Source organism: Phocoena phocoena, chromosome 9, assembly GCF_963924675.1.
Source record: "Phocoena phocoena chromosome 9, mPhoPho1.1, whole genome shotgun sequence".
In the NCBI taxonomy this organism is placed as follows: Eukaryota; Metazoa; Chordata; class Mammalia; order Artiodactyla; family Phocoenidae; genus Phocoena; species Phocoena phocoena.
In genome coordinates this window covers 54,410,731-54,419,876 of record NC_089227.1, presented here as the reverse complement: position 1 = coordinate 54,419,876, position 9,146 = coordinate 54,410,731, and the positions used below count along the sequence as shown (strand labels likewise).

General features: G+C 37.7%; 1 pseudogene; it reads left to right on the top strand.

Moving 5' to 3' along the window:
• Positions 1-3,816: 3,816 nt before the first annotated feature.
• On the top strand, positions 3,817-4,199 carry LOC136127912 (cAMP-regulated phosphoprotein 19 pseudogene; annotated as a pseudogene).
• The last annotated feature ends 4,947 nt before the right edge of the window (positions 4,200-9,146 follow it).

The following is a 9,146-nucleotide window of genomic DNA, read 5'->3' as shown; positions in this document are numbered from 1 at the left end:
AAGATGGTGTTCAGAAGCACTGTCATAGGCATTTTTATTGTGTTCTGGACAGCCAAAAAGTCTGAGAACAACCTGAAATTGTTTCCTTCTTAGGTAACTTGTTTTAACTTGTCTTGCATGCCTAGGTTTAAATCTAAACTCTACTGTATTGCAGCTGTATGATGTGGATGAGGTTATGTAAATTCTCAGAGACCCAACCTCATCATCTCATTGCTGAATAAAGGTATATTTATGTCTTATACCACTCTTGTAGAGAATGATAAGGTTTAGTTTGCACATAGTAAATGATGCATAATTTTTTTTGCTTACCCGTGAAATTCATAAGTTTCACCAGGATATCCATTAATGGATCTCTCAATTCATATCCAATCATGGATCTCTTAATCTCTTAATCCCACCTGAAATGGAAGAAATTTCTCAACCTTTAGATTCAGATCTGGTTTTTTGTTTGTTTAAATAAGGAGTTTTCTTCTACTACATTACAAATTAATTCTATCTTAATTAATCATTCATTCTCCTCTAACAGTATCTATTAGTCATGGGCTAGAATTTTGTGGTCACTCTCCCATATCTTTTATCTTCTCTCATCATTTTCAACTTTTTATCATGTATTCTGAGAGTGCCTTCTCAATTTTATGTTCTACCTCAGCAGTTTTCAGCGCTCTAGAAAACTTCAGTGGAAGTTCTAGAGAACGCCTATAGGATCCACTATTCGGGTCAAGGATGAAAGTGTAGTAGATGGAGCTCTGGGACCCTATCTGCACTTCAACCAGAAACTCAGTCATAACCTTTACATGGGGAGAACCTTTATATGCTTTCATTAAACAAAGAGATCGACAACTTTTTTAAAGCATTTAAAACCACCATATTCATTACTTATTCAATTTTCTCTACTGGTGAATTTGGTCTTTTCTGCCTTCAATATGGATTTTAATTTGACTATTCTTTTGTTTCAATAAATCCCTTCCTAAAGACTCTTCTTGTTCATAGAGGTGATTTCCTCTTGCAAATTAATAAAACCCATCAAATTTTACCTTCTAAAATTTTCTTCTGATTTTTATAGTAAATCTAATTTATTTTTCATGTTTTTCTTCTGTGTTTTTAAAAACACAGGAAGCATCTCTTCCTTGGTACTATACAGACTGTTCTCTCCATAGTGTACTTACTATCTCCTCTGGACCTAGAAGAATCATTCATCAAATATAAAGCCAAGAGCAAACTGATGAGCACAGCTCTGAGCCCAGTTCCTGGTAGATGAGTCAACCAGGATCCTTTACCAAACTGAATAGGGACTGTCCCCATCATTTCCCTAGTCATGAGGGGGAAAATGCACTTCCCAGGAAAACTGAGGCCATCTGTGGACCAGTTCTCATTAATGAGAAAAAGTAATGAAATGAACAGTTATACCTTATTACACTGCCTGAGAGTTCTCAACATGTATCTCTGGAGTTTTACATCTTAAGGATGTGGCAATGTTGCTTTAATATAGGAGTAGCCATGCCAGAAACAGTATGGCTTGAGTTTCTTAATCCAGTCCCATCACCAAAAGAAGCAGTAGAAATTCCTCCTGGATAATGGAATATGGCCAGTGCTCATCCTTAATTTTAAGAGCAATTACAGATTAGATTAGGAGCAATTTGAGGAATTGCTCGACTATGTAGAACATCTGCATCTCTAAAAACTGGCATAGGGCTTTGCACTTGATAGGAGCACAGATTTCCCTGAATTAAATAATTACATTAATTATATTTTCATAGGTGTTTAATGGATATTTGGGGAAAGTCAGGTCATGATAAGTAAAACTGCAAAAATTAAAAAAAAAAAAAACCACATTCAGGTAGAAGGGCTAGTGTAAGGTAAGGCAAAGAGGCACAGAGAGAGTGCTTTGAAATACAAGACCATTTGAAATCTTTAGCACTACTTAATGAAATTCTCAGAACCAGAAACAAAAATATGGATGCTTTGGGCTTCCCTGGTGGCACAGTGGTTAAGAATCCGCCTGCCAATGCAAGGGACACAGGTTCGAGCCCTGGTCCAGGAAGATCCCACATGCCGTGGAGCAACTAAGACCGTGCGCCACAACTACTGAGCCTGCATTTTAGAGCCCACGAGCCACAAGTACTGAGCGTGCGTGCCACAACTACTGAAGCCTGTGTGCTTCGAGCCTGGGCTCCGAAACAAGAGAAGCCACCGCAATGAGAAGCCTGCACACCACAATAAAAAGTAGGCCCCACTCACTGCAACTAAAAAAGAAAGCCCGCATGCAGCAACAAAGACCCAGAGCAGCCAAAAATTAATTAATTTTAAAAAAAAGATAGTAAAAATATGGATGCTCTTGTTATTGTCATTATCACCTTCATTAAGAAATATCCCATCCATAAACCAAATGTCCTTGGCAGTAATTCTTGGCTATCTAATTATTTCCAACAGAGAAAAGGCCAGACATATTCAAGGCTGCCCTTACACAAAATCACCAATAATCTGAACTTTCCTGATACAGACTCAATCTACCACAATGAGGCAGGGCTTTTACTATGTGTAATGGAATCAAATTTATCTGAATCAAAAGCCATTTTGTATGTCCCTAATGTTCTTTGTAACTTTTGAGAGCTTATGAATTTATGCTTTTAAGATATATTTACATACTCTTCATTTGTCCGTGCAGGGCAAACAACTGAGGATACTTTTGGGGTTTATTAATGTATCTTAAAATGGTATCTTTCTTGGTTTACTGGCTGAATCCAGCCCCAAGAAGCTTTTCTTATTAGAGTTAGCTCAGGCCAGCTACTGTTTTGAGACAATATTTAAGGTCTCACAACTTGCGGTTTCTAATCCTCAGTACCACCAATTGGTATATGGAATTCCTCTCCTCAGGTTCCCTCTGAGCCCTCATGTTGGTTCCTATGTCCAATTTTCCCACCCTCTTGAAGGATGTTCGTGAGGGAACTTTTACCATTTTCCTGGGGTGCTTCTCCCTCTCTGATCCCCACAGTCTGAGGACGACTTATCACTGCTCTTGTTCTACTTCCTTCCTACCATGCAGAAGCAGACCAGGCAAAACTCTTCAGCTGCCCCACCTGCAGTTGGGAGGTTGTATTAGTCATGGTCTCCAGAGAAAAAGAACCAATAGACAGATTGATTGATAAAATATATAATAATATATATTATTACATGATATATAAAGCATGTATCATATAATAATGTATAATAGAGAGGGGTTCATTATAAGGAATTGGCTTACACAGTTATGGAGGCTGATAAGTCCCAAGATCTGTAGTCAGCAAGCAGAGACTCAGGAGAGTCAACAATGTAAGTTCCAGCCTGAGTCTGAGTTCAAAGGCAGGAAAAGACCTATATCCTAGCTCAAAGACAGTAAAGCCAAAAGAAAGAAATCTTTCTTACTCAGACTTTTATTCTACTTAGGCCTTCAGTGGATTAGATGAGGGCCAAGAACATTAGGGAGGGAGACTGCTTTACTCAGTCTACTGATTCAAATATTAATCTCTTAAAAATACCCTCATTGACACACCCAGAATAATGTTTGACCACATATCTGGGCACCCCATAGTCCAGTCAAGTTGACACATGAAATTAACCATCCCAGAGGTTAAGTCAGTTCAGTTCCGGGGGAGTGTTGTGTAGAGAGTCTTATTTCCATCTCCAGTACAAACCACCTTCTCTAATCCAGTTTTCCTTGCGACCCTAAACTAGAATAATATGGCTGATCCTCCACTTTTATCTTCATGCGAGAACTCTATCTCTAAAGTTAATCAAACCCCATAGTGGAGAAGTGAGGTAAGAGAGAGCAGTATATCCACAGAAGTCCCTGAGGCAGCCTCCACAAAGGAACAGAAGGAAATGGAAGATAAAGTGACTAGTCCAGAGAAAGCTGAAGAAGCAAAATTAAAAGCAAGGTATCTTCTTCTAGGACAAAAGCCTGGAGGTTCAGATTTCTTAAGGAAATGATTGCAGAAAGCGCAAAGGTATTTTGATTCTGGGGATTACAACATGGCTAAAGCAAAGATGAAGAACAAGCAACTTCCTACTGCAGCCCCAGATAAGACAAAGGTCACTGTGACCACATTCCCACTCCACAGGTCCATCCTCAACGGAAACTATCTCTTGCTGCTAGCAAGCTGGCTGGCTGGTTGAAAGAGCTGAACTGCATGAATCTTCTAATTCCCATTATTTCTCCTTAATACGTTCCTTCTCCACTTTTTATTTCCCTTCATTCACTAAGTCATTTGAGAGTGACAGCTTTGCAGGTAGCAGTAGTGTGTGCTGCTATTGTAAAGTAGTATACATGTGTACGGTTTTGGATTAGTTTAACAGTGTACTGATGAAAAGAACATGATAGAGAAACATAAAGTAATCTACTTGAAAATAACTGTATATAATACCTAACTTCTAGTGTAGGAAAGTTCCAACAAGTAAGTTTTACAATTTTAACTTTTTGGCTTTCTTTAATTCATCTTAATCATAGCTTTGTATTTTACTCTAATTTAATATAACCTCTGTAGTACTGATTTCTTCTGTATTTTCAGATTTTGTAAAACAGAATTTTAAGACCACAAGTCAGAAGAAAGGTCACAAATTTCAAACACAGATAGATGGGGCTCCAAAAGATTTGTATCTCTGTGCTTGAACTTGAATGGCCTTAAATCTGTTTCAGCTTTAACAATAGAATTTTACTTGGGCAATATTTGCCCATTCTGGTGTAACTTCGGTGACTCTAGTGCTTAACAGCTGCCCTAGAAGCTAGCATTCTTACTCAGTTCTACAGCGTTTCAGTACCTTTTGTCGTTGAAGATGTGACTGAAGTGTGCGTGTGCATCAACTGCTGAATTCACTTTTGTGCCATTTTTGTAAACACGATAGTCTTGTACAACTTCTCACAAATGTCTGTATTAATTTCACATATTAAAGAGTAGATGATGTGCCAAGCAGAAGAAGCACAAGAGTTCCTACACAAAATTCTATGTGTCATTGGAGCTTTTGTATAGTAAGAGTAGTTTACAGTCTTGTGGTTATAGAATACCAAACTGAAATCTTTGCTCCGTCTGCCATAGACTTAAGCTTTTTCATTCATTACTAATATCCATGACATTCATGTCACCTTGTACAAATATGATATGTTGTTTAGGCATATCTTTTGTCCTACACAGAACATTTCATTTTGATTTTTATGAAAATTACAATTCATGTAACTTACATAAACTTTTTAAATGTAGAAACTTTTTACTTCCACAGTCAACTTGAGGGATGCTAGAATAAACTACTTTGCCTCCTGTGGCCTCTCCCTCCTTTTTTTCCTGATTCTTTGACCCAAACCATGTTGGGCTAAGTTGTTCAGTCTATTCAGAAGCACAGGAGTCTATATCCTTACTCTTGAAATTTGTGCTGCTGAATGCTGCATTTTATAACACACTAATGATATTTTCCTTATAATTTCTCAGTTGTTAATTAACCACTCAATCATATACTATTAATATTTGACAAATTTTAAGTAAAAGGAACTTTATAATTAAACAAATACTTGAGAAGGCTGGCCCAGGAACCTGTATCAAGATGTGCTGAATTTCAAGTGATTATATTGAGCTAAGTGAATTAGGCTTTTGACAATTAGAGTAATATACATGATAGGTGGAACATATTCATATTAAATATTTAGATATTTTGCTTCTATCGATGTCACTTTAATAAAATACAAATTTAATTTTTCTTGTGGCTTATCTGGTTAACAAGAACTTTAATTAACAGACCACTGGGACAAACTTACTGCTCTTTTTTAGGAGCTCTTCCCATATGTTGTTGTGATGCTGTAGCATGACAATGAGGATCGGCAGAGCCTAAGAAGACAGTATTTATTTTTTTTCTTCATCTTTGACTTGCAAAGGGCCTCCCCTCTTTTGGATCCAGGCATCTTTTCTGGATCTTGGCTTCACTTGTATATGTGCTTTCCTATGACGCCAAATCATCATAGATGGTGCCTTGAGCATAGCATCTGCACCTAAAGCTGTCTAGCACCCTGAGGAAAACGTGCTGGTTGTCTTCCTGCTTAAACCACCCCAAAAGGCAGAAAACAACAAAATCAGTAACGTGCTAATTTGTTATTATAAGGATCAGTTATATACAAATAGATTTATAATGGGAGCAGGTAGGTTATTCCACGGTATGTATAATAATTATAGGATCAATTTAAGAATTTTCAAATATTCCAGAGTAGAATTTCTGTGGTATCTAGTCTTTTTTATGAATATTTGCAAGCTATCACCATTAAATTCACACATCAGAGATGATTAATCTGAAAGAGACCATGCTATTCTTGACCATAGTAGGACTCCTGCTGTGGTTTGCAACAAGTGATGTAATCTCTGCCTGAGTTTTAGTTTATAAAACACAATGCTAATATTTACCTACCTCAAAGTTGAGGATCTGTAAATACTGAGTAAGGGCCCCAAATAAAATACTGTTGATTGTCTTTTTTATTAAAAAAAAAAACCATAGTAGAGGAAAGTTTCCTTAATTATCAAATCTTCTACACTGTTGGTGGGAATGCAAATTGGCACAGCCACTATGGAGAACAGTCTGGAGGTTCCTTAAAAAACTAAAAATAGGGCTTCCCTGGTGGCGCAGTGGTTGAGAGTCCGCCTGCCGACGCAGGGGACACGGGTTCGTGCCCCGGTCCAGGAGGATCCCACATGCCACGGAGCGGCTGGGCTCGTGGGCCGTGGCCGCTGAGCCTGTGCGTCCAGAGCCTGTGCTCTGCGGCGGGAGAGGCCGCAGCGGTGAGAGGCCCGTGTACCGCAAAAAAAAAAAAAAAAAAACTAAAAATAGAACTACCATATGATACAGCAATCCCACTCCTGGGCGTATACCCAGAGAAAACCATAATTCAAAAAGATACATGTACCCCAGTGTTCATTGCAGGACTGCTTACAATAGCCAGGACATGGAAGCAACCTAAATGCCCACGGACAAAGGAATGGATAAAGAAGATGTGGCACATATATATTATGGAATACTATTCAGCCATAAAAAAGAACGAAATAATGCCATTTGCAGCAACACGCGTGGACCTAGAGATTGTCATACTGAGTGAAGTAAGTCAGACAGGGAAGGACAAATATCATACAATATCCCTTGTATGTGGAATCTAAAAAAATGGTACAAATGAACTTATTTACAAAAAACGGAAATAGAGTTACAGATGTAGAAAACAATCTTATGGTTACCGGGGGAAAAGGAAGGGAGGAATAAATTGGGAGATTGGGACTGACATATACACACTACTATATTTAAAATAGATAACTAGTAAGGACCTCTGTATAGCACAGGGAACTCTACTCAATACTCTGTAATGACCTATATGGGAAAAGAATCTAAAAAAGAGTAGATATATGTATATGTATAACTGATTCACTTTGCTGTACAGCAAAAAGTAACACAACATTGTAAATCAACTATATTCCAATAAGAATTTTTTTTTTTAATTATCGAATCCCCAGAATCAGTCTTATATGATAGCTCTTGGTACTTATTTTTTCTAATTTTTTCTGGCCCTTCCTTCCTATTTTCTGACTGGAGGGCTCAAGAGAGGCCTCCCTGTTCACTCTAATTTTTTGTTGGTTTCCATCCCACTTTGAAATCTGTCCATCCCTCTGTGGCCCAGTTCGAATCCAGCTACATTTTCTGCAGTTAGTCTGAGGATAAACAGACACCAAAACAATGAAATATCCATCTAGTGTTATTCCATCAGCCACCATCTTGCTTTCTAAACTTGAGAGAGTATAACAATAGACACTGGCTTCCCATTTGGTAATTTTCTCTACTAAAATGAGTCCAATACCACAAGATATCTCTTTAGTTTCAGGCCCTGAATATATATTCCTATTTTTCCTCAAAACTTAAAAAAAAAAACTTAAAAGAACTGATGTTATACAATAAAAATATATACATCATCTCTGTATTAAATATTCTAATCAAATGTTTTTAATCTGAATCTATTAGTTAAACCTCTAAACTTAACTGCCAGCTTGCAGGAAACAACCAGGACTAGATAACAAGTTAAATGTTCCATGAGGAAACAGTCAGTTAAATTAAGAATCTATAAGGCAATCAGGCTGAACTCTTCAAAGAAAAATTAATAAGACATAACAACCAAACACAATGTTTGAATTTAGCCACAGAACCTGGTTCCAAAAAAAAGCTATAGGTTCTTTTATAGTCGCAAATTTGGAACAACAGCAGAAATTTGAATATGAACTATAGATTAAATGATATTATAAAATTATTGTTAACTTCCTAAGGTAAGATCATTGTAAAGAGTCGTTATTCTTAGGAGAAGTATGAAAAAATATTTAGGGATGAAGTATTACAATGTTTAAAAATTACATTCAAATTGTACACTCAAAAAATATATAAAACAAATATGGCAAAATGTTACTTAGCAGTTGTAGAGTCTGCATGCAAGGTCTCTGCGTGTTCACTATACCATTCTTTAAATTTCTCTATGTTTGAAATTCTTCATAATAAAAGTTGAAAAAATACTTAGAAGGAGCCCAGTTTTTGTCTGAATGTTCTGGCCACCTTCATTCTAAATTGAAACAAAACAGAGTTGAGGGCTTCCCTGGTGGCGCAGTGGTTGAGAGTCCACCTGCCGATGCAGGGGACACGGGTTCGTGCCCCGGTCCAGGAAGATACCACATGCCACGGAGCGGCTAGGTCCGTAAGCCATGGCCGCTGAGCCTGCACGTCCGGAGCCTGTGCTCCACAACGGAAGAGGCCACAGCAGTGAGAGGCCTGCGTACCGCAAAAAAAAAAAAAAAAAAAAAAAAAAAAACACTCCAGTGCAAAGCACAGGACTATAAGCTAGCCTGAAGCAAGCAGGGCACAGAAAACTATATCCTGCTCCCTCCTGCCTCTTCCTATGAGGCCCAAGGGGTCCCTCCCACCACTCTTTAGTAATTGAAACATACTCAGTTTGATTTTTTTTTCATTACACAAGTAATACATGAATGTAATCTTGTTGTAAAATAATTTAAAACAACACTAATAAGCTAAAACTGCAACAGCCCATTTTCAGTCCCCTCCCCAGAAGTAACTGATAACAAATCAGTTTGCTGTATATTGTTCCATTTACATAT